The sequence below is a fragment of the Oreochromis aureus genome, linkage group 12 (genome assembly GCF_013358895.1).
Source record: "Oreochromis aureus strain Israel breed Guangdong linkage group 12, ZZ_aureus, whole genome shotgun sequence".
Lineage (NCBI taxonomy): Eukaryota > Metazoa > Chordata > Actinopteri > Cichliformes > Cichlidae > Oreochromis > Oreochromis aureus.
The window spans coordinates 27,795,682-27,822,779 of NC_052953.1; the positions used below are offsets into that span (position 1 = coordinate 27,795,682).

Below are 27,098 nucleotides of genomic sequence, written 5' to 3' on the forward strand. Positions count from 1 at the left end.
TACAACAAAAGAGCCGAAGCAATTAAGGATCAGAATGAGCAACTTTGCAGATCTGTTATGTAATTCCCAGCCTGTGGGACCATGTGTTAGAAAATGGCGGCAGGCAAGCATGTTTTGTGCTGCACATATATGGTTGTTAATCACGCTCGGTCTCTTTGCTCTCTTTCCATTTCCAGAGAAGTAGAAGCCTGACGGCAGCCAACCTGCGGCGCCGCAGCACGTGCAGGCTGGACTTCAGCATCGCTGCGAATGTCACACAATGTTAACTTGCACACTGGAGGCCAGCCTACGGTTAGAGGATCACGAGGACAACCTATAAATGGCGCCTTTTCACGCAACTCTGGATGAAAAGTTTACAGCATTGATTGGATTTCATGGTTTTACATTTCATTTTATTTTTATAGATATCAAATGCATCGGGTGAATGTAAATGAAAGGTTGCAGATCAGAGAGTAAGTTGCTCAAATACATGTCAAATAGACTTAGAGGTGCAAAAACGTGCAGCTCCTTTAGGAAACCAGTGGGAATACTGATGAGTACAGGTATTTTTCCGAGCACACAGACAGAGCAGGTAGCACACATGAAGAGATGAACAGGTACTCTGTTGGAGCCACATAAAGGAACACATCTCTCTCTTTTCTCTCTCTTGTTCTCTCTCTCTCGCTGTCGGTAGCATGAGAGAAGATTTCTGCAGGGCGTGTTGGAGTGTGAGTCATCATCATTGCAGAGAGAGAGAGAAAGAGGGGAGAGGCATTCTTTAAGTCGAAGACAGAGCTTATGGCAGCAATGCAGCATGGAAACACCAAACGCATCGGCCTTTATCAGGGTTAAAAACCTCTACACATACCAAACAACCGCATTTAAGTGAGTCCCACGACAGCATCCCAGCACAGGAAGGAAATGCCATCTTGTTGTTATACAACAACAGGCCAGAACTGAAGCTTCAGTGAAACCTACTGACTCACAACATAATCCAGAGAGTTAGTGTAAAAGCCTGAATAATTATGGCTACATTCACACTGCAGGCGAAAGCGCATCAAATCCGATTTTTTTGACCCTATGCGGCCCATATCCGATCATGGTATGACAGTCTGAACGGCACAAATCTGATATTTTCAAATCCGATCTGGGTCACTTTCGTATGTGGTACTGAATCCGATACATATCCGATGTTTTAGAAAGCGACTGCTGTTTGAACAGTCATGTCGCATTAAATCCGTCTTTTACGTCACTGACACAAGACAGACGCCAACTATCAGCGCCGGAGAAGCGCCCGAGAAGACATCGCGAACGCTTCCTGGCCATCCAGTGTAGATGTTAGTAAAACTGTTGGGAAGACAACGTGAACATTTTATTTGTACTGTATAATCTTCAGATTCTGACAGAAATCTGCAACTATCCTTTGAAGCACCGCTCCTCTAAAACTGCAATAAGGATCATTATTAGGTTATTTACATTATTATGTAAATAACAAAATAATTTAAAGCAAAAATTGGGAAACGTAAAGTCCGAAGTCTTTATATTAAGGGCCATCAGTCAAACAATATTGTTTGCTCTGGGTCTAAACAGAGCGCGTTGTGTGTGACGTCTTCCTTTGCGCATGCGGGCCGCTTTGAGCATTCACACTAGAGCGCGTTTGCTGTCACATTTTATTTGTAGTGTGAACAAGCAGACAAAAAAATCGGATTTGATCAAAAAATCGGAATTGAGCATTAAGACCTGCAGTGTGAACGTAGCCTATGAGTGAGTTTCCATTGTGGCCATGTTACTATAATGAACACAGACGTGGACACGCCACTGTAGTTCGATAAGCTGGAAATCAGAAAATCAGAAAATCAGTCAAATAACTGCACAACAAGTATTTTAGGTTATTTAATAGAAAAAAATAATGTACTCATATATATATATTGATTAGTGTTTAATTACTTCCAATAGATTGATGCAGGATGCTAAACTTAGAATTAATCCATTAAAAATACATAGGAGCAGGCACCGGTTTTTGGAAGCCACCATGTCGCCATCTTTAATACAGTGGCCATCGCCATTATGCCCAATCGTTTCATTCAATCTATGACCATTTTAACATTTTTAATCATCTCTTTCTCATCATGCCTTTCTCCTCTGCTCTGTCTCCTCCTTTATTTCCCCCTCATCCTTTTCTTCATCACCTAAAGCTTCATTTTCTGAACTGAAGTCAACTAACACATTGAAATGTGCAAATGCATGTTTATTCATTCCCGATATTCAATATATTCACTCTACAATAACAAAAAGAAAAAACCCCAACAATCAGATCACCTTATATGAGCAAGAACTTGGTGACAGTGGGAAGGAAAAACTCCATTTTAACAGGAAGAAACCTCTGGCAGAACAAGATTTAGGGAGGGGCAGCCATCTGCCATGACCTGTTGGGGTTGGAGGGCACAATTACTCACAATTGTCACACTTAGTATTCTTAGCACATTAGACATGTGTCCTTCCTGTCCATGGACAGATGCCAACAAGCTAAAGAACAACAACAACAGTTGGTTATAAGCCAACACTGTGACAGCTAAGGTTAGACTCAAGTCCCCCAGAAATCACACTTTCCTTCAGATAAACAATAAGCTTACGTTCTCACATCACACAAGAGATTTTATTTGCTGTGAATCCAAGTCCAAGAATGTTAGATCCGAATCAAAGAAAGGTTCACTTACACCGGCTAACAGCAGCAAAAACAGCAGCAGTTGACTGCAATCTATCACTGGTGATATTATATGATATATAATGGTGATATTTTACATACTCTAGCTTTAAATTGTTATTTGCAGCCCAACAATCATTAGCAACAATTTTAATAAATCTTAAAGTTAAAACTCAAAATATTATCTGGTTGCAGCTTCTCCAATATAGGCATGTGTTTGTTTTCTTTATATTAAATAACTGGCAACAAGTTTATTAATAAATCTGACTGTTGCCAAATTAGGTATAATATAAAATAAAACACTTTAAATAGGAGTTAGTTATGGTTAATATTCATTGTACTTTAAAGACTAGATGATGACAATATTAAAAAGCCATTAGTAATAATTGCTATTACTTATAGCAATGGTTGTTTGGTTAAAATATAAAACATTTATGAAATATGATCAAAGCCAGAAAGCGGTGTTATCTTATTCTGTGAAAGACAAACAAAATATTGCGAGTTTAGGAGAAAGCTGCCCGTCTGTGACATATTTTGTAACAAAGAGACGTTGACTATTTCTAGAAACTTCCAGCAATATTAGGAACCTTCCAGAAGGAGCTATCTGACACAGTGCAGGCAGAATTTCTCAAAAAGTTAAGACTGACAGTTAACACATGACTAGTTTCCCCATTAAATAGACAACTACATTACCCATAACCAAATCTGGAAAAAAAAGGACAATTAAGCACACGTTCCTGAAGTCAGACAGACACATACAGGCTGATGCTCTCATTAAGACAGCATCAAAAAGAAAATTTCAATCATTGCCTGATATTTCCCTTGACCTCCCAGATATTCTCACCCACACTGTAATATTTCAATTCCCAAATCATGCTCTCTAGCCTGGCCTTACCTTCTCCCACACAGAGACAGTGCAAGCCTTGAAGACTAGTTCCCTCATATCCAGACTGCAATCAGGCAGGAACCTGTGGTACGTTTTCTTCTCCCCAAGTCTGCCTGGATTGTCATGAAGACGACGTGACAGACAGACCTCTAGTCACAGAACTCTAAAAGCTGCTGCATAAGACTGCAACCTGATCCTGAAGTTCAGCTAAGTCCGTGCTGCTATTCAACCTGACAGATTAAATTACTGACTGTGGCCAGTGTTACACCAGCCTGATATTACCCCGTCACAGACTCTAAATTAATATGAACCTAAGGCCACTGTATAAACTGCATCTGGTAAAAGACAGTGTGTTAACAGAGCAGCTGTAAAATTACAAATCCTTTAAAAAGTCATTAGTTGTTTAAATATAGTTATATATATTCTCGCAGCACTCGCTGGCATGCTTTCTAAATAAAAAATAAAAATATTAATCTATGCAACAACATGATGATGATGAAAGAAGTTGAAACCTTAGCTTAGTTGGGCTCGATGAAATGCCCACTGTACCTGAAAGAAAACACTGAAATATGACTGAAATATTTCATAGCAGGGAGTATTATTTCTCAGCTAAAAAACAGCCTAAAAACAGGCTGCCTGACTTATTATTCCAACCAATCAATAAGCCAGCCGGGCATTATGTAGTTCAAATAAGTCACAGTTCAAAACCACTACATTACATGCAGTTATCTTTAAGCTCAAAAATATGCTCCTATTATTCTGTTGCTAATAACTAAGGACCTGGAAAAGTCAGTCTGGACTCCACCAATACACACTCAAACAGAGTGTGCACAAAAGATTGCCGTTTAAATTTGTTAACCTCCCCAAAAGAAGTCAAGCAACAAAAAAACAGTAATAATCTGCGAGGTCAAACAGGAACCCAGGGTAACGTTAGGTAACTAAAAACCTCTCTCACTTTGTCCACAAACCAGGAGAACACTGAAGAACAATGAGCATGTGCACGGCATGGCTGCAAGGAGAAAGCAAACACTCTCTAAAAACAACAAAGCGGCCCATCTGCAGTTTGCTAAAGATCACAATGACAAGCCAGAAGCCCAGTTTGAGTAATATTAACTGTGTTATGTTTGGAGAAAGGGCAATACTGCATTCCAGCATAAGAAGATTATCCCATCGGTGGTGCCTGCAATGGTTTGGTCCTGTTTCACTACGTTACAGTCAGGATGGATTTCCATTTTTGATTAAACAATGAATTCTGAATTATCCTGGTAAAGTCTAAATGAAAATGTCAGGACATCTGTCCATGAACTGAATCTTAAGAAAAGGTTGGTCATGCAGGAAGACAATGCCCCTAAGCACACGAGACGCTCTACTGAAAGAAAGAAAATGGTAGAAGAAAAAGTTAATGTTGTGAAATAGCCAAGTCAAAGTCTTGACCTTAATCTAACAGAAACGTTGTGGAATGGCCTGAAGCAAATAGTTCATGTGAGGAAATCCACCAAGATTCCCACATAGGAAGCAGAGCAACGAGCTGAAATTCCTCCAAGCCAACATGCAGGATCGATTAACAGATAAACATTTAAAATGCGCCAGCATGGAATCATGTTTTCACTCAGTAAATAAATGACTTTTTATTCTTTTCTGTCTTTTCTACTTTTGCAGCTGATAATCTGTTGATATTTCAGCTTCATGTGTGGAAATACATAAAAGAAATTAGGATTCAGCCTAATCAAGTTCAACTGACATGTCCCTGCGATGCGTTGCTTTCTCTTCCAGTCCCAAAGAGTCCAAGTAAAACCATAAAAACAATGTTCAGCTTTAAGTTTGAGAAATACGGTCACATGCAGCTTGTGGATTGCGGGATGCTGATAAAATACAAAACATAGTGAACATTTATTCACACCAATTCTGTCAAAGAACAACACTCGCAGGAGTTTCCCTAGCCGGCTCTTATTTCCCTGGCAAGCTGTGCGATACCCAAGACATCAACTGAAAAGGAGTAAAAGAGCAAGATGGAAAGGAAGAGAGGTGCAATCTAGGCAAATGACCCAGAAAAAACCTTTTTCATGTGAACAAAAAGTCATGTCAGTAGTGTGAGTCACACCAAGTCAGCCTGTCAGTACCACTTGCTGCGCACACTTATCCCAAAGTACATAGCTACCAAGAACAAAACCTCAAAGAGGGCAGCATCTTAAATGCAGCAAGAGGCAGGAGTCTGAATGTAACAGCTGATAACAAGGTCAGAGAAAAAAGCACCATAACAAGCATTCCCGTCTGAGGCAGACGAGCACTCGAGACACGGCTCATCGCAACTGTTCTGACACTGCGAGAGACCAGCTTATCAGTCAGCTCCACTATCTACACAAGAAATGCTGTTAGCCATCACTGGCCTTTAGTTTTACCCGAGCACCAATTAAGAGGCACTAGACTGAACACAAGCACCCATTTCTGATGTTGTACAACTGTAAATATGTAGTGAATAGGTAGTGAGAAACTTTAAAGAAAATTAAAGGGTAGGCAGCAAGTATCTGCCAAAATGTAAACTTCAATGAGAACTACAAATATCGACAGTATCAGTATCAGGTCAATACTAGCACAATAGGATCGATACTTGTGAAGTGAAAACTACAATATATACCTCACACATGCACTAGGTTTTGTTGTTTTAACTAATTATTGTGTATCATTAAAATGTGTTCAGAATTGATGATGATTCATGTTATAAGTATTAGTATTGGTATTGGTATCTCCAATAGTGGTGATTTACTTGGTATCAGATCGCAGTATAGCACAGCACTAATGATAACCTCCGCTTATGATTTCCAGTTACTGGTTATTTCTAAACTGAGTGAAGTTGAACTCTGTAAATACTGACAAAAGGTGCTTTTACAGTATAAGCTTCTTTAGTAGATGATACACTGGATCATCCTTTAGGAAAGGAGACTGCATAACTAAAGACTGCCGCCGATTGTTAAATGTTAATTATAAGTGTGTTTTTTGTTTTGTGCTAAAATTTGTTGATATATTTTTAACAACTGAGTTTTAAAACTACTATAACTAGATCCTCCAAAATTCTCCTTCACACTTTTCCTTGACTGACTGTCTTCAGTAATGTGCATAATAGTGTTTTTGTAGGACATTATGACGTCTCAGTAAAGCTGACCTTTGATCTTTCGATAGAAAATGTTATCCCTTGATTATTCTATTCTAGCTGACACATCTTTTCCCACACAATTAGAGAGAAGGGGGGTGCATGGATTTGTGCAACCACACAAAAGGAAGCTACAAGGAAGGATGGAAGCCAAAGAAGTTTTCTTAAATAAATCAATAAATGATACCATATTGAACAAGTATATGTTGTGCTAATGCACTCACTCAAGTTGTGAAATATTCCTCAGTCGACTGTTAGTGGTATTGTAACAAAGTGATTGGGAACAATGGCAATTTGACCGCACACCAGTGCACAAAGCAAGGTCCATAATGACATGGACGAGTGGGTTTGGTGTGGGATAACTTGACTGGCCTGCACAGAGTCCTGACCTCAACCTGACAGTCTTTCTCATCCAACATCAGTGTCTGAGCTCACAAATGCACCTCTGGAAGAATGCTCAAAAATTCCAATAAACTTATGTGTGAATACGTGTGAATGCAGACAAGAGAACAGTTTTGGCTAAATAGTATTGATACAGTATAGATACAGCACGTACCATCAAGCTACAATGGTTTGAATCTGGCAAAAAGAGTTTTCCACTGCAAACTTTTGTAATATAGGCAGGAAATAAACATAATTAGAATAAACAAATGAAAACACTTTGGAGAGAATACAGTATGCATTATTAGTAGTAGTTAGCACCCCACCCCCACTACCCTGATAAGGATAAATGGAAGAGCAGCAGTAGTAGTAGTAGTATTGCTCTTATTAACTGCTGTAAGAAATTATTTTCCCAAATATCAGTTAAAATAATTTCTTATTCTTCATTTTATTTAATATAACCTTGCAGGTTAGAAAATTATACTTCTGAACTCCTGTTTTGAGGAATTGATTTGGCTCTTGGCCGTTGCCATGTTGGTATTTTAAGACTAAATACTGGGATGAATTTGACAGACAAACTGAGGAAACTGCACACTCAGAGAATGAACTTGCGAACACAGGGTGGCTATTCCACTTTCATCATGTAGTTTACTCAAAACAGGCCCATATTCAAACAAATGAAGATGATTCTGTATTATTGAAATAAATGGTAAAGTGTTTTATTGAATTTACAAGTCTAAAAAGTGGCAGGCTCCTTTTCTCACTGACTGTTACATATGCTAAAAAAAACAACAACGCAGGTTTAAAGTATTACCAAACTGAGTTTCACTTTTCAGAGATTACATGCATCCTTTATGTGCAGTCTCTGTGCTGGAGAATAAACCAGGGTGTTACCAAAGTCAGGAGTCAGGTTTCCTCCTCAGCAGGCTAACAACAGCTCGACCACGTCATCGGTGCCACTCACGTCCAACTGTGGTTGGAAAGTTACAAAAAAACAAAAAAACAACATAGATTGACTAATCAACTGAAAAAAAACCAATCAACATAAATATGAATGAAGGGGTAAACACTATTTTGGGTTTATGAAGTGTCCCTTTAAACTGTTCTTTCACTTGACAGTGCAGCTTGGGGATTTCAGTAACAGGCATTGTAATTAGCCACCACATAATAGGAATGACCTTATTAAGCTGCTGCTGGGTCACGAGCAGATTTAGGTTATCAAAACACACACTCTACAAAGTATTCTTTTATTTAAAGTACTGTCATTTTATTATTATTATTTTTTAAACCCAGCTGGCACTCGACTGCACAAACACACACAATGCCTGATCTTTCTTTAGGAGTATCAATATTTATGCAGTGGCTGAGTCCATATATACCAGCGGTGAGTCCAAAAATCAATGCATGCCTGCTACATATTTTAATCTCCCTATGAAGGTCACATTATCCACCAATGCCTGAGAGGACAAACACACACACACAGAGAAAGCAGCTAGCAGTGTTTGCATTCACGCCACCCTGACCCTTTTACTAGTACAACTAATGTCACTGAAGCACACACAGTTTTAAAGACTAGAAAAAGAGACGGCGCTCATCAGCCCCAAAAAGATTTATGTAAACCATGACGTTGAAGGCGCTTCATCTGAAAAGGCTGCGTTTTCATGGTTTAGCTCGGTGTAACTCGTGTACATTATAGATGAGGCACAAGAGAATAGGAGTGTTCAGTGGAGCCCTATCGCTTACCAAAAGGCCAATCTAAATCTCCTATATCATGACTAACCGCTACTTCAGAGCCATGGGGGTAACACAGAAACAACCTCAGCCTTCCCTGAAGGCTGCCGTAAACTTCAGCACAACAATCCAAGCCAACAAGGAGCTGCAGCGAAAAAAAAATAAAATAAAATAGATTTTCACAGCGCTTCAAAGCTAAAACTGAGGAACTGCCAAAGAGATTCCTGCCATCATATGAATATGTCACTTTGCTAACAGAGCTTATGAAAATTAGATGAACATTTTACGATCTTGTTAAAACCGGTTACATTATTAAAAGGGCACATTCATCCTGCGAGGTGAGGAAAGAGAGCCCGTAGCAGATTGAAAATTTAATAAGCTCAATGCAGTGGCGAGAGATTGAGAAACTTGGCAGAGGTTTAACTTTAAAATCCTGAACATGGGCGTGCGATGATTTAACCTCATTGTAGAGTATCATGCATGCACTCAGGCGGGTCAGAAGACAGGGGATTCTGCAAACCTGTCATAAACCCATTAAACGGCTTAGCTTCAGACACTTCCACCAGCATTTAATCTCTCACATTAAGCATTGTTTCTGTCATCTCTGTTGTTTTTAAATGTGGTCACATGCTGTTATCTCATATGTTTCGCAGCAAATGGTGTTTTTTTTTTTTTGTCTTCATGGTACCACACCTTCACTGAATAAAGAAAGAGAGTAGTGTGATGCTAATGCCCACGGCTATCATAAGAGGCCAGGCTGTAGAAGTAGGTGGCTGTTGTCAGCAGGCTGCGAATCATCTCTTCTGTCTGCTGATGAGGCTGTGATTAACGTTGTCTGTGCATCAGAGGTGTAGTATTATCTGGTTGGGCAAAAACCAAACCACTGACTACATGAAGTGCAGCATATGTATGTCTGTGTATGTGTACCCTTGTCTCCGTGCATGCTGGCAACAGACACCCTGTGTGCTAAATCCCACCGTACATCATGCCAGGTCCTTGCAGACCCGTTACAGCACAGAGGCAATGGGCCCAGTTCCAACAGCAACACTGTCTAACAGTTTACATTCAAAGGTTTGCTTTTCAGTCAGGAAATAACAGAGAAGAAACAACCATTCCTCTTTGGAATGACAGCAAATTTCAATTACAGTCTGAAGCAATTTATTGCTGTTTTTTCTCTTTTGGCGACCGATTGCAAGTAAATGCGGCAACCAACTGGTTGCCCATAGGTTCAACAATTTATCACAGTTAATTGTTGTATTGTTACAAAACAGACTGCTAAAATTATCAACTTGACCCAATTCAATTGCAAAGTGATATCAGAATTACTCAGACTTATTGCCGTTTTGACACACCAAAGCCTTTATGAGTGTAGCAACAGACTGCTGGTGGTCACAGACTCGGTCCCCGTCTTCAAAACAACCATTTCAAAGACAATAATATCACAGGTTCACTGCACACGATAATTTTGGCCATGCCATGGTCTCCAACCCTTGTTTTCGCTAGTATGACTTCAATATATATCAACAAAATCATTCAACATCAGTTTTACCAGTACTTTGAATGTTAATATTTTAGTCTAGTTTCTGCTAGGTTATACAATTGATTACTTATTGGCTCATTTAAGGCATAAACTGCAAATATGCTACGTGTCTTAATCAAAAAATGAAACATAATGCACCAGGGTGGATGCATATGCATGCATATATGAAAGTTATCGTTAAAAAACAAAAAGCTGTAAAATAGGTCTAAATAAAACCTGTGTAATGGTCCTTTAAAAATTGCAGTTTAGTTTTGAATGTAATGCAGGAGGAGACACATGCTGAATGCTAATTTGTTAATCCATAATAGCACATAGGACATAATTCCATAGGATATCAGATAATCTATTTTGAAAGAGGAGATTGTACATGTGTTGGCTCATTTTTTCCTTTTTCATACAGTCTGTTGTTATGATCTGTGGATCATAATGGGGAAAAAACACCAGTCAAGAACAGTATTTATCTGGATATCTCAGCATTTGATAGTTTTTTGTCTTTTAACATTATCTTTGAAAAACAATCACAGTATCCAGATGTTTACTGGAGATCCGGTAAGAACCGATGCAATACTCAGGATTGGTCAGTGCTCCACATGTAAACTCTGCTGCTACAACCATAAAAAAATATATACTGGTGTCAGGATGACCCTAACCAGTTATTCCACTGGAGAAGCAAAAAGAGCTGCAGAGTGAATGGTGTGTAGCAAAAACAGCGTGCGGTCCAGGGTCAGCCAGCAGCATCTGAGCGTTAATAAGGGGAGTAATTGAATTAGAGGATCAGTGGACGCCTGTAGTGTGGGCGCCACGCGGCTCTAATTTCATTACAAGTGATGTAAACATGAGGTTGGCCCCCAGCGCAAGGGCCTCCAACATCAATACATGCACAAATGATTAAAAAAAAAATCACATAACTACATATCCACACCTGTTTGTCTCATATAACATTCTGTCCCCAAGCACATGGATATTTTTTGTGGGTGTTGTGAGCTAATAAACACTCATCATAAGGGGAAAATCAGGGTCATGCAGTCCAAAAACAAACAGAAAAACAGGGCCCAAGTAGCATTGTCTACTCACGATGAAGTATTTAAAGTGTCATTCAATCTGGGGCAGAACAGTTGCTCCGTGGTTAGCGCTGTCATATCGTGGCAAGAGAGGGACAGATTCTCAGCACTTTCTGTGAGATGTTCTGAATATCAATGTGCATGAATAAATGATAAATCTCACATCGATGGTGGAGTGCACAAGACGTTAAGTTGACGCGACAGAATATTTTTAGTTAGGTTTGTTTAGAAGTGATGCTCTAGTACATCTACGCTGCAAAGTCACTGCAATTTATCCAATCTATCTGATCTGATCAGCAGTCTAATATCCCTTGGCCCCGATGAGTCACTTGACCATTAAACCAAGCATAGCTGAAATAAACCTGAAAGTCTGACTGTAGGCCTTCTGACAGTCATGAATAAAGGCAGTTAACCAAGAGGAAAATGTTCACATGCCAATACGTCTTGCCCCTTTTCATCTCAGATGTGACAATGAGACACTCCCAGAGGCAGATCACTTATCAATATAGCTGCAAGCGGCATTAAGGGGGGCCACACAGATCAGCGGGGCACAGTTGCCATGGCAACTTGATCCGATCTGATGTTAAACATACGATTGTGAGCAAAGCCCTTCTAGAATTAAGACCTTCCACTTCAAAGCTATCTCGGCAACATGTTTGGGCAGTTAGAATGGACCAGGTGAGAGCATCAACATCAGCCTGTATGGACACGGTGACATAAAAACCGCACAAAATCAACAGTAAAATATGAAAATCTACTGAAAAGGTTTTGTTACGTTTTTTTTCCAAAAATAAGAGAAAAAGTTTTTGGGTCCATGATCCGTGTATCAGCACTGAAGACAGAAACACTATAGGTATTAAATATGCAAGTGATATATTCCAGACCACAGATTAAAAACAACGGATACGGAGACATAAATAGCTCTTTTTTTGGTTGTTGTGCTGAAGGAATTGTATTGCCTAAGTCCCTGCCAAAAGGATTACACATCAAATTACTTCATCGGGCAGCAAACCAGTAAATTTTCTCCATTTCAAAGAGCAAATCTGTTCATGTAACCCACATCTATCACATGCTCGGTGCTAAAAATGCTTGCTTGGACCAATCCTTTGTTTTATGACACCTTTGAAAACAATTTCATTACCTTAAAGCTTTGCAAATGAGAAAAGCATAGGTGAGCACACACTTATATAGAAGACAGACTTCCCTCCTCTAAGGTCAATCCAGAAGGTTTGAGCAATACACGAGCAACCGAATTCGCAATTCGTATGAATTGCTCTGGCAAAGAAAAAAATGTTTTTTCATGTCAACTTTTGCAGAATGACAATCGCAACCCAAAGATTTCTCCTTCAGCACAAATCAAGCCTAAAAGGATGACACGGAACAAAGTTTGATCAAATTCAATGAGGTTTGCCAACAAGCAAAAGCATAACCCACAGATAGAAACGTCTAACGGCTGAAGACAGCCGCTCAACCAGGAAGACACCTTTGCTAGAGTGCACTTGCAGTCTTGTTGATTACATCTCCGTCAGAGATGATAACAGAGCTCCGGGCTAATGAAGCTCACTGCAGAAGTGCCTCGCGTCGTGTCAGTTATTCATTGCATCACTCGGTCTTACGTAGAGCCGTGCAGTATTAGTAATTACTGACGCTACTTCAATCTTTCAAGATTCATAATCAGCTCTTTTTCCGCTTGAGGAAACCAGCAACACTGCTTCAAACCCACCCACCCTTTTACCAATACGCCTGTCACTCCCAGTCCATTTTTCTGTTGACTGAGCAGTGGAAAACACCATCTAATGACAAGATAGGATGTGTGTCAACTTTAAAAGCATTTGTTTCCCAGCAACCACCGTGGAAAAGATTTTGTGTGACCGTACCTCACTCAAGGATGTTGTCAAGGTTGTAATTAGTACTAAAAGAAGGCCACCTGCCAAGTAATCGCATAAACTCAGCACTCCACATTAAGCATTTTGTCTGCTACGAGTTAAACGCAGGCACGGGAAGATGCACTAATAACTGTCCTTCACACTGATTTGCAGGAATACCTCCAGGCACAAATTAATAATTCATTTATATCACTTTTCTTTAAAAAGAATTCATGTTTGGTTGCTTTGCAAATAATACTGTGTGTGACTGAAATGGCAGATCAGCACTTAAGAAATGTTGTTAATTAACAAGCAGTCCTGTCACAAGCAGGCAGATAGGTTAAAAAAAATAAAGTTCACACTATCCTCATTTTGGATAAAATCACAGTCAGCAGTGCTAACCTCGCACCCCTATAGACTAGAAGTATGGACTTTAACACCAGAACGCCGCACTCTCAGTATGTGAGACGAGAAGGTGTTTCTGTATTTTTGGAGATTGTCTCCTCACAAAACCAACAAAATGTGGCAGGAGAAATTAAATAGAGACAACACCTTCGCTAGTTCCTTATGTTACCGTTAGTGCCAGCGTTATTCTTATCGCTAGGAAAATCAGGACATCAGTTAGATTGTTCATCAACGCGCAACAGAAAAGCTGTTAATAACAAAGCTTCAGTTTATGGTTCAACCAAAAGATGTCACCCATAACATCACCCTCTGTGAAAACAACAGTCTGGTAAGTGCTGAGGAGACACAGACGAGAAAGCCAGCAGTCCCATGCACACACATAGACACGTACATATACGCACGCACACACGCATTCCCTTTGCACAGGCACCACACTGAGATCTAATCGATGGAGCTCATTCATATTGAACCACAGACGTCAGGGGAAGCCGGGGGAATTACAAGCAGCCTCCGCTGTGAGATCGCAGCCTGGAGGAAGCCGGAGGAAGACAGCTCTGCTCTGGTAACCTCCAGTTTACCGTCCACTGGATTTTCAGCAACATGGTTATGGGGTGTCCTAACGCCCCGAGAAAGTACAGTCAGCAGGTTCACTGCACTTAAATTGTACTGTTAAATAGAAGTATGTGTGTATGTATATAAAACGTTACTTTAAGTCCAAAAAAATTACCTTAACCAATTTCCACCACCTTGTAGTAGCACTAATATACAACCTCAATGTCATAGTAGCTCACAGTTCACCAGTTATTGCCTGTAAATGTGACCTTGACCTTAAGGCTGATTTGAATGATGACCCATTAGGTAATCATTGCATGCAGGTTTGAGTAAATGCTGACTTGGGAATCGTAGACAAATACTTCACCACAGCAAAACTTCATCACTAATTTAGCCGCATTAGCTAAAAATAAATAAATAAATAAATCACAAGGCTCTCTCAAATGTCAGTAAAAACAGGATCAAATGATTAGATTTATTACAGCTGTACAAACACGACAGATCAAATGCTAAAACTAAAAGTTTTTTTAATAATCCTTTTTTTAATTTCATAAAAATAGTCTAATATAATAAAAGTTGTTTTCCAGCTGTGCTGCATCATCTCTTCTTTTAACACTCATAAGCATTTGGGAGGTGATGGGACAAACTGCCATTAAAGTGCTCACCAGTTCAGGACCTTTTTCAGAAATACCTTTCATAGTGTAACAAATGGGTGACAGGTCTGGAATAGATTGCTTGTGGTTCCAAAACATGTATATATTGTTCACCATTAATATGGCCTTCAGAAATATTATTGAGTGGGCCATGTGCCCCAATGGCCCACACAATAACATCTTGGATGCTGGCTTTTGAACAGAGCTCTGATGACAAGCCGAACGGTCCTACTTCTCTTAAACCCAGAAGATGTGGCATTCATGGCTTCCAAAGACTGCTTCAAATTTTCAGTCCAACTTAAATGAAGCCCAGAGAAAACCTGTGAGATCTTGTTTTCTCTTTGGATCGTAGAGATTTCACTTCACTTTTCTGATGCAGTGACAAACTCTGTTGACTGACAGTGTTTTTCAGGAGTTCTTAAACCCATCCTGAGATTTCTACCATAGACTTGTGTCTGTTTTTACTGCAGTGCCATAAGAGCTTGGCTTTTGTCCTTGAATGACGAGCCCCTCTTATCTTTACATCTAAAACATTCAGGCTCTCTGGGATGCTCTTTTTATATGTAATGCTGGTACTAATTAACCTCATTAGTTGTGAGATGTTCCACCAGGTGTTTTTTCATGACGCAACCTTTAAATTGTTTTAATATCCCTGACCCAATCAATAAATCAACATTTCTCAGCTTCGGCGTCTGAAACAGATAGGTAATCTACAATAAACAATATATAAACCAAGCAATTAAAATAAAAATGTCACAAGTGCCTGGAAAAGGCCTTATACTATGAGGTAGTGCTGGAATTTATATATTTACAAAAGTGATAAAAACAGTAAAATGTAAGACTGACACTATATAAGAGAGAAGTGCAAATTGCATTAATAAATACAATGTACACTATAAATCTAAGAAAACCAGCAGTATGAAGGCGTAATGCACAAATATGCTTGTGACAGGTGTGTTCACCTGTGACAGAATGAAGAGTTGTTTTACAGGTTTATAGATAATGGCAGGAATGAGTTCCTGAAGTTTTTTATGGCAACGAGCTGAATCAGTCTGAGGGAGAAGGAGCTCTGCTCCCTCAGAAGTGTGTAGTGAAGCGGGGGTGATGGGTTGTCCATGATGGAGACCAGTTTGTTCAGTGACCTCTGACCCTCGCTGACTCAAACGCCTCCAAATTCTGACCAATGATAGTTCCAGCCTTGCAGATTAGTTTGCTGATCCTGCTGGCATCTCTGGCACTGATGCTGGCAAATTATACTAATTTCAGTTAAATTATTCGCAAATCATTGCATTCTGTTTTTCCTGATATCTTTCAAAGCATCCTACATTTTTGGGGCTACCAACATCTTCCTGTAGGTTTGGTATAATTATTAGACAGGAAAGAGGTGAAGGCCTAAGTTTATTCACATGGTCAGTAAAGAAACTGCCACTTTGACCCCAATTAGGCTCGACGATGGCTCTAAATGAACACAAACAGATGTGTTTTCACAGCTCATTTAAAATTAAACCAACAACTGGGAGGAAAAGCATGGTTCACAACTTGACAGTCGAAAGCAGGGAGAAGGACAGGAAAGCCAAAAAGCGCCGAAAGCAAACGCCCTGACAGCGGTCTTCAGCCGGCCTTAATGGCCCATGAAAAGTTCAGCATTAACGAGACTTTATCTCCCTCACACACAGAGAACTCACCAGTAACTTCTGCTGTAGCCTTTGGTGGCTCAGGGTCTCTGGGTTAAGTCGCCGAGCTCGGCTGTAGTCCTCTAGAAGACAAAGCTCGTCCAAAAGGTGGAGGGGAAAAGCTTCATTTCTCTGCAGTGGGGGACAGGGAAGGTGGGGGAGTTATTTGTCACAATAGCAATGGGAGGTTTATGTGCAGCTTTTTTGTTGGGATTTGCTGTATTCCAAATAACCTTTCACTACTGTTGCTGAGTCCCACTGGTGATGAAATCTGTTACCACTCGATCTGTAAGTGTAGGTGACTGGCTGCTCACAGCCAGCAGGAGTTCTGAGTGGGAAAGCAGCTCTAACAGCTCTAACAGATACACTAACACAGTGCAAGCAGAATGTGTGTTCTCTCTTTATTGATCATCACGGATTCAGTCTGACAGCAAAGCATGCTCAACTACCTGCCCACCTGCTGCTTTTAGCAAACTCCAACAACTGCATTTAACTAAACATTCAACATATGGGGAATAGACACGGGTGTGAAATTCAGATCTTTTTAAAGATCACATATCACAAACACATCACAAAAAAAAAAAAAAAAAAATATATATATATATATATATATATATATATATATATATATATATATTCCATAATAGTATATAATAACCCCCCCCACCAAGAGATATACCGTATATATAAGAGCTATACTTCTTATACTTGTTAAATTATATTCAATATATATCAAAGTATTTCAAAGCAGCTCATTTTACATAGTCTCTCAAATCTGCAAAGAAACAAGCAACATGCTAATGTCGTGTATCATTGAAAAATATCTCTTAAGCATTAACAAACCCACATAAGTATAAGATGTCACACTCAAAAAAGTCAACTAAGGCACTTGTTTTATTATTTAGATATAAAAATGCTTGATTACTTTAAATATATTATGTATATAGTTATTAAATGATTCCTTCTTGTTGGTGTACACTAGATCTATATGTCTTCACCCAATGAGAAGAACAGTGACTCTTTCATTGCTAACGATTGCCCGTGCTCCATACCACGGAAAAAGTTCAAATCAACACAAGCGGGAACAAATGTTGGAAGGTTGCTAAGCTAACACATCTTCAGAGCTACCAGTTACAGAACTACTTTTATAAGTTTGTAGTTAACAAAGCTAGCTCATCCTATACTGCCTTGTTTTGTTTCCTAGTATACTCCAGGCACATTTTGCTGTCTCAAAGTGATCATAGACACAGAGACTGACTTTGTGTGGAAATCTGTTTGTGCTCTATTGTTAGCCAGGCTACTGTTAGCTCTGTGCTATAACTGAGACTTGGTAGGGAGTGTTACAGTCTAGCTTCATTTAGCAGAAGTTAGCCTGTCCTCAGTGCCCAAAGACAACTGTTAGCAGGTTAAATTCATCCAAGAGACAGCGTCTTTCCATCATCACAATATAGCTCATTTCAGAAGCTGGAAATTAGCTATATTGATAAAAGATGGCTGCAGCTTCTGGGTCTGTAAAATGAAGTCTCTTACGTGTGTTGTAAAAATACTTCTGGTCCTGTAGAAGTCTACTTTGCTATTGCATTTATGGTCTCAGTCACTCATTTCAGGTCATACTGAATAAAAATTGAAATCCATTTTACAAATGTTGATCATATTATGTTTCAGCAAGGAGAATCATCTGGGATATCATTGGCTAAGTATAGCAAAGAAAAATAAAATTAGTGTCTGGTACAATACAGTATACGGGTTTAATGAGACACTGAGTCAAAGATTGATTTCACCTGGTTGTTTCAACAGAGCTTTCCAAATGGAGTTAGTGAAATCTGACTTTGACAAACGTAACATTTTTCCACAGTTTTTGTTTGCTCACAAACTGTGAAATTTCATGTTTAAATCCAATTCACCCCTTCTAGCACTTAAATTCACCCCTCCACAGAACAATGGAAACAACCAGGTGTTTTGCTTTACCAACATGTATCGTCTGCACAAACCTACGACAGTACTAAACATCCTCACCACAAAATGACCCTTAATTAATTCTGCGGTTCATGAGAATCTACACAGCAGCTGAAGAAAGTTTAGAATAAAAAATAAGGAAATGGCTTGAAAGAGGTGTTAGAGGAAGAACTAGCTATAACGATAATGTTGGATCCTGTTAACAGCAGCCAATTATAGAAAATAATGTCAACAACAAGACTGATATTTGTAATATTTTCTAATCATGTATTAGTTCATTCAACTATGGAAATGTGGTGGCATGATGAAATTACATCCATTCAACAGATTTTTCTTTTTGAGTGCAACAGGCTAAAATAACATCCTCTCTCCATGTTCTCCACTTAGCCAGCAACAGTGATAGCACTACCTAAACTTCTTGTTATTGCCAGGCTAGTGGAGCTGGCTGGAATAATAATGCCCCCTGTTAAATTATTCATGGCTCCAGTCAGGTGGAACCAGATGCTACTGTTGTGTCATAAAGGAAGAGCTGTAACTCAACTCAAGCATGGAAGGCTGTTGCTGCACGGAGGGAAAGACTTCATGGAACCAGCATGGATGCTGCTGGGCTACAAACAAAAACACGAGATGTCATGACACTCGCTTGGCTCTTTCCAAGTGACATTTTCCTGCGAGTGTTCAAACAGAGGACAATGGTTCACTAGGTTGATCCATACGGGGGTAAAGCCTAAGGTGCTGTTTGCTGCTCACCACCCTGTGTTGGTATTGCTGTATACCCCACCCTGACATTTGTGGCCATGCCCAGAAGATGACCTTTTTTGTCCATGTCATGTTTTAGTGCTGAATACTAATGCTATGGTGCTGTGTGCCCGCCACTCATGGGAACAAGCAGTGCTATTTTTAGCCACATGTCCCCAGCTGCACATCTCCAACCCGGGGCCAATGGGCAATTAGTGTTTGTCTCTCATGGAAGGAGGCAGTGCTAGAAACTCCATAACACAAACAGACATCTGGACACAGGCTGTCTCTGTCCTGCCCCGCACCCATGCCACAGGGCACAACTCTTAAAGCCATGCACTCCCTCCCTCCATCCGTCTCACCGCCCATAAGTGCTCAGTCACTCGGAAGCTCCTCTCTCTAATCTAATTCACACACATTTGTGTGTCTTCACTTCATAGACGTTTGTGAAAAAATTACAATTTGTGTTTACATCCGGCACTTTGTTGAGTCCACGCAAATGCTTGTTCCTTAAAGGGGCCATATACTACAGTAGCCATAGAGAGAAAATATACCATATTTTTTGGACTACAAGGCGCACTTAAAATCCTTTAATTTTCTCAAAAATGAGAAAATTAAATGCGCTTTATAATTCAGTGCGCCTTATGTATGAATTCTGGATGTGCTTACTGACCTCGAACCGATTTTATGTGATACATGGTGCTCAAAAATCTGTCAAAAAATGCTTTACTACGACTTTGGTAAGCTGCACTGCTTGATGGATTGTCGGAGTAATCTGGGTCCAAACTCCGCTTCAGGTCCCAAAGTCAAAGGAACACTGCGGCATCACTGAGAGTTAAAAACTATCTAAATTCTTTCATCTTTAATAAAATGATCAGTTTTGCTGCTTTACCAGGTGTAACAATTAAGTTTAACATCCAGGCATCCATGAAAACAGAATTTATTAAATTTAATGGAGTTAGAAGTCAGCAGGAAGTTAGCTCGCTAGTTTCTATCTAAACATGATATACCATGCTCTGACTGAGAGATGTCTGAAAAAATTAAAACGTACAGCTCTGCTATCACTTCCAACAGAAATGAAGACAGAAAACTAAACAGCAGTGACGTTTGTAGGGTTACTGAAGTTGGGCTAGCTGGTATATAATGATGTGCTTCGCTAGCGACACAGCTATGTTAGCAAAGCTGGAGGATGAACGCTAACTTTTTTCCACTCAATAAAAATTAACGTGAGGGTTCCCGATGGTTAGGGACAAATGCAATCGCATGGCAGGATGCTGTAAACGGACCAAACTTCAGTCAGTAATATACTGCAACAACATGGGAATAGAGCAGCTGCAAGAGAATTCAACATTAATGAATCAATGGTACGGAAGTGGAGGAAGCAAGAAGAATGAGTAAAGTTTGACTTATCTGACTGTTTGTTTCGCTTAATGCACCTTATAATCCGGTGCCCCTTATGGTCCGAAAAGTACAGTATATATAGAAGCCAACCGCCACACAAAATGGTTTCACATCAACTTGTCAGATGTCACTGGCAACTCCGGGATGTGCTCAGGGTGTGCTTTGGTGCAGTTGGCACCAGCCATAACATCATCAGACACACGAGATTACAGTTCGCTTTTGAAGCACAAAGTCCTCAACAGGAGGCTGAAGAGCTGGTGTGATAGAGCTAGTGAGCCCGCAACCATAGTTCCAGTCTTATATTTTGTTTTGGTTTTTATGTGATGAAATGTTTCTTTAACAACTGCTTTTTACTTTTTCTTATGTGGTTAGGCACCAAAACTAAATGGTTAGCGAAGCTTACAGTTCCCTGACATAGTCTGGAATTCTGGCATGAGGCGTTTTCTATTGGTAAAGTAGACTCATTTTATTAATTGCATTTGATTAAACTGCAAAGAATAGGCTGTTTGCTTTGTCTTAATATTGGTGTGATCTTTTCGACTAAACTTGGCAATCGTGAATCAACATCTGCTGTTTAAAGTCAAATGTAGAATCAGGTGTTTAAAGGTGGAAAGAGTATCAGTTGCCCTTCACATCTTTTAAAGTTTAGCACAAACTGCAGTTTCTAGCTCAGGAAACTGAATAATGCATTTTCCTGCCTTCTGGATCAAACTTTCACATTAACTTGTAGAATCATGAAATGGATCACAATTGGACACCATAATGTTCACCCATTTGGCTTGTAGCCTACTCACTATACTATATTTTTAGCATTGTACCACCAAAGTAGGACATGTAGGGAATGTCTCTCCCTTACTATATGAACACACAGATGCAGCAATGCTTTTGAGATAAAAACAGAGGGACGTTTATCTTATAGTCTTTATTTTTACTTTGAAAATTGGAATGTAATTATAAGCTCATGCAGCTACTCAATTGCTGAAATTGTAATTATCCTCACCACACACATACAGTATTGTGATTTCAGTATTCGGTGGCCTCACGGCATCTCCTCCACTCAATACTGACTTTGTGAAAGTTGAGAAACATTTGACTCAACATGACAGAGATCTGGTTAGCAGGTTAGTTAGAAGATTCCTGGGCCAGGCCTTTTCTGTCTGGAGTTTCCATGATCTCCCTGTGCTAGACTTGTAGTCAAGACCGCCTAATCCGAGACCAAGACAAGACCAAGACCAGAGGGTATCGAGACCAAGACAAGACCAAGACCAGAGGGTATCGAGACCAAGACTAGACCAAGACCAAGACCAAGTTGAGACGAGACCAAGACCGAGACCGAGTCGAGACAAGACCAAGACCAAGACCGAGACAAAAAAGTCTTTAAACTGCAGCCAGATGCTGCTTCGTTTACAGGTGTCAGGCATACAGTATTTATGTGTTTTTGCGTTCGCACAGCCCTCTTCACCGCTGTCTACTGTCTCACTCACTTACTGAGAGGACAGATGCACGCTCCACTTGACTGTCGCGTCTCTCACCCTCTCTGTTTTTCACATAATGATATTATCCTATATCCTCGCATGTGATTGGCCACAATATGGAGGGATTGGAGCATAACTGAGCCACTGTGTGAGAGCTGAGCAGCGAAAGGAAATTAAGTGAGGGTAGAAATGACAGAAAGATTATTAGGCTCTGTTTTGAGTTTTGTTCAAAAAAGAATGACTTCATATATATATATATATGTGTATATATATATATGTATGTATATATATGTGTATATATATATATATATATATATATATATATATATATATATATATATATATATATATATATATATATATATATATATATATATATATATATATATACATAATGTATATTTCAACATTTATTTATCTAAAACAAAAATTTACTCTAAATTGATGTTTAACAGTAAAAAAAAGTTTTTATGTTTTCTCCCTAAAGTGTATGTAAACATGAATATACTGCTGTGTATTGAAATTCCTCTTGTTTTGCATAGAAATATACTGAACAACATCCAAAGCATAATATATAAAATAACATCTACCTGAGTTTTTTCTTTGAAAGAAGCTCCTTATGTCCATTGTTGTGTTCATCAGTACACAATTGAAACCGATTTAGAGAGTTTGTTTAGCCGTGGAGGGTAACAACTGAAAACATGAAATGTAAGCTAAGACTCTCTAAAAAATCAGCATTGTTGTTCGGTTTTTTATTTATCCATTTGTTGATTCACTCGAGGAGCAAGTAACACAACCAAGTGATCAGTTTGATATCAATCTTTTGTGATACACCGTCATATTTACATTATTAGTTCAGTACGAATGATTTGCTTTGGTACCTGGTCAAACTTAAGCTGTCCTCTGTCTGCAGCAAACTCGCAGGCAGCAGCTTCTCCCGACTCGCTCACATGGGTGCTGTGCTCAGTCGCCCAGTGTCTGAGCTCAGATCATACCAAAATTAGGGGGAATTTACGACGGTGCGCTCTGTGTGTTGCTTTTGTTTTATACAGTTGTCAGTCAGGCATCTAACTAACAAATTACACTCCAAAAGACCCCATGCTTCTGAAAAAATGACCTTGGCTTAAGCCCAGTAAGCCACCCCCCCGCTCCGCTGATGGTTGACTCCAAATCTCCCGAACACTATGTCGATTTGAGAACGCAAGACCGAGACCAAGACCGAGACCAAGACAAAAGTCCGTCGAGACCAAGACTGAGACCAAGACCACGTAAAAGTGGTCTCGAGACGTCCAACTCTACCCTGTGCCTGCTAGGTACTCTGGCTTTCTTCCACAATGCAATGCTTGTTAGGTTAACTGGGGATTCTAAATTGGCCTTAGGTGTAAAGATAAAAGACTGTGGTTGTTTGTCTCTGTGTTTGCACTGAGCCAGACTGCTAAACTGCCTTTTACTGTATGTCAGATGTATGAGTTGGATAAGTGGATGGGGAAATAAATAGATGGCATAAAATCCTCACACAATAAGAAACTGGGACTTCTTGTTTAAGTGATTTCCTCAAAAAAGCTGACAGATAATTTTCTGACAATATGATCATATAATTTTTGTAGCCATAAATAGAAGCCTGACTACATTTAGTAACATTAAAAAACCAAACATTATTATCAGTGTGCAAATGTCAAGTCTGGCAAAGCAGAAAGAAAAATCAACATTTCTTTACCATCACGATTGCCACTGAACTTTGTTTTCATCTTTCTGTTATGAATGTTGCTTTCAAACATTGCTAATTAAACTAATTGAATCCTGACAATTATTCCAGTGTACAGGCATTTGGGTCGTAATCCTAGATTCCCAGTGTCTCTAAGTTAACACAGCATATTATGATATATTTGGTTGAGCAGGTGTAATGAGTCTGTTAAGGAGTCTGCATGTCATGATGACCTCTTTAATTCATTTTAGTCAGGGCAAAGCTAATTCAATCCACCTTATTACAGCTTCTTTATGCAATTATCCCATGCCCCCGTTCACTGATGGGCCAGCATAGAGGCAGTGGATTGGACAGCAAGCTTACTAACCCATAGAGACCTATAACATAAAACAATGCAGAGTAACTTCTCATAAAGTTAACAAACTGGAATGGCAAAAAGGAAATGACTGTGTGGCAAAACATACTCCAGAGACAAGCTTTTTTTTCCCCCCTCAAGTAATCTGCTGTGAAATTTCACTTGATCAGTACATCAGAATCAATTACATCCTCATATAAACAACAGCATTAACTCTGGAGCACATTAGCATCCCATTAATCACTCTCAACTTTAAAAGTGGTCGAGAAACAGCTAGTGTACCTTGAAGTGACTGGCACAGCGTATCCATGGTGCTGCCTGCCAATAATATGTTATCAAAGAGCGCGCAATTAACCTCCAGCATGGTGGACAATACACAGAGTAGAACATGTCCACATAAAGGACACACTGGACTCGATCTCTTTAAAAGCCACTTCAGACATTACAAAATCCTGCTTTTGTCGCCTGCTGTTTTAACTATAAAGCAAATATATCACATAAAGCAGGCCTTGAATAGCTCCCAGCGGAAAAAAATCTGATTGTGTAAGTTTGGATAAATTAACCTGTAACATCTGAGTGCAGTGTGGGCGAAGCAGACGCAGTAAGCACAAAGGTAGAGACAGAGATAAAGACTGAGATGAACCTGTGGAGATAAGCTTTTTTATTACAAAGCAAATCCCAACGAATAATCATCACTGCCTGTGGATTTTGGCAAGATCCGAATAATCATTCCCAACCCCCAACCTCAGGCACGATCATCTACCTTTGAGAACAGCTCCAAATAGCCCTCACTCTCACCGAGCTGACCACCAGCACAGACTTGCTGAAAGGTCAGAGAGGGACACAAACATCTCTTTAAACTCTTTCTCACCTTATGCACTTTTCTGCAATACGCGAGTAATTTCCCACTTCACCAGCACCAAAGCCCACCGATAATGAATGATTTCAATCATCTGTAAAACTTCTAATAGTATTGTTATGATGGTATTAACAAGTGCTTTAAGACCACATTGCACTTTGTAACTAGTCATGTAGAAGTCTCTAGAATTTGCCATAAGGCCAAACTGAGCAATAAGATAATTGATCAGGTGTGAGACTAGGAACCCACCTGTCACTCCAAAACTGCTTCCGAACTCCTCTGCAGAGATGCGAGCCAAAGGAAAGACTATCCAAGAAGCACTATGTCAATCAGCGCTGTGTCTTTGAGTGCATAGATTGGAACCGCTCAAAGTAAAAGCCACATAGCAATCTGATTGGTGTTTGTAAAAGACTCTGAAACATGGTGGTGGCAGCACTGTGTATGTGATGAAGGGACAAGGAGACAGAAGGATATTTCCCTGTATTTAACTCTTGGGCAGATTTGTCCAAGAATGGAGCAACACAAGATTAAGGCAATGGTTCACCAAACCCTATAGAACATCTGTGAATACAACTGAAGATGTCAAGCAATGACAGTTGCTTCAAAGTGCTGTATATTGTAAGGTAAAGACTTTTACTTTTATAGATACAGAGAAAACCCCAACAATCGGATGACGGCCTATGAGCAAGCACTTAAATGTTAAAGAAATCTGAAGACATGTTTTCAGTTTGTCATTATCATTGGTTGAAATTGAATATACAATGCTATATGTGCGCAATAAGAGAAAAGATCTGGATACTGGTTACATCCCAGTAACTCGGATCTAGAGATCAGTTAATGATCCACACTTGGGAAAACTCTGTATCCCTCGACTGGTTAGCGAGTGGCTGCTAGAGGTTGCTTACTGTTGCTTGGTGAAAATGGTAAAACTGGTTGAAAGCAGTACACAGTAATGCACCGAAAACATCCGTGTGATTGCTTTGGTCACAGATTGCCTATAATTTGTATGGAAGGCGCCAACTTGTCTAAAAACACTCGCCAAGTATTCACTAAGTGGTAGCTGAACTGTGAAGAGTGTGACACAAACTGGAAACTGAGAATGAGTACAAGTCAGGATCTTCTATTGGCAACTACAAGCTTGAGTAGACAACTACAGCCAGCCAGCAGGGGAATAGATATTTTTCTGTAATGGCTGGAGGTTCGCTAGTGTTTCACGACGAACCTCTAGGCCTCTGTTACTGAAACCTAAGTAATCCTACTTGGTGTGCTACCCCCAGCTGGACTTGATGTCCGACTTATAGAAACTACATACAAAAATAAAGCAAACATTCTGGTACGCAGTGGGGTGTTTTATATAACCTTTAATGAAGTATGCACATTTCACGTACATTGCAAAAGTGGCATTTTATATTGGTGTTTTTTTAAATAAAGCTTTTTTCTAATTCAACAGTTTGTTCTGTATTTGCAAAATACTTGAATTGCTTTTTAAGTTGCATCAGTTAAGCAAACTAGATTTTACCCCTAGAGTGGCTTTGTTATAGGTCAGCTTCTCCAGGGTAAAGCAGCTGGTAGTTTGCAAAGCTCTCAGATTGGTTTTGCCAACACTGTTTGTTTGGACTATGCATGATTTCACCAGTAATTGTTTTTGCGATTTATATAATTGATGTCATTTCTATGTATGTTTGAGAAAGTTCTACATAGATTCATAATCTATGTCATCAGCTTAAGCTTTGTTTAGGCCCTACAGGTTTGTCAGTCCTCTGTCAAACATGTAAATTAGAGGCAAAAGAAAATAGCATCGCCCTAACAGCCAATCATTAGAGCTAACTTCTGTGGGATCTACTCTCATGGTGTTTACACTACAGCAGTGTTGTTCAACTGAGTGAGTGGACTGCCCTGATCAGCTGCAGAAACAATCAATTATGAATGCAGGCAGATTCCTCAGATAATTGCATGTGGCTCCCTTTTGACCTCCAGCGATGTCAGCAGCCAGTCCCCACCACAGCAAACTGCCTCCGTGATGACAGCTGG

General features: G+C 39.6%; 1 protein-coding gene across 1 annotated transcript in view; it reads right to left on the minus strand.

Moving 5' to 3' along the window:
• rimbp2 (RIMS binding protein 2) overlaps window positions 1-16,697 on the minus strand; it is a 78,267-nt gene extending 61,570 nt beyond the window's left edge. Inside the window, exon 1 of the mRNA XM_039621022.1 lies at window positions 16,591-16,697. The gene's annotated coding sequence lies outside the window, so the exon portion shown is untranslated. The remainder of the gene's footprint in view (window positions 1-16,590) is intronic.
• Between the last annotated feature and the right edge of the window lie 10,401 nt (window positions 16,698-27,098).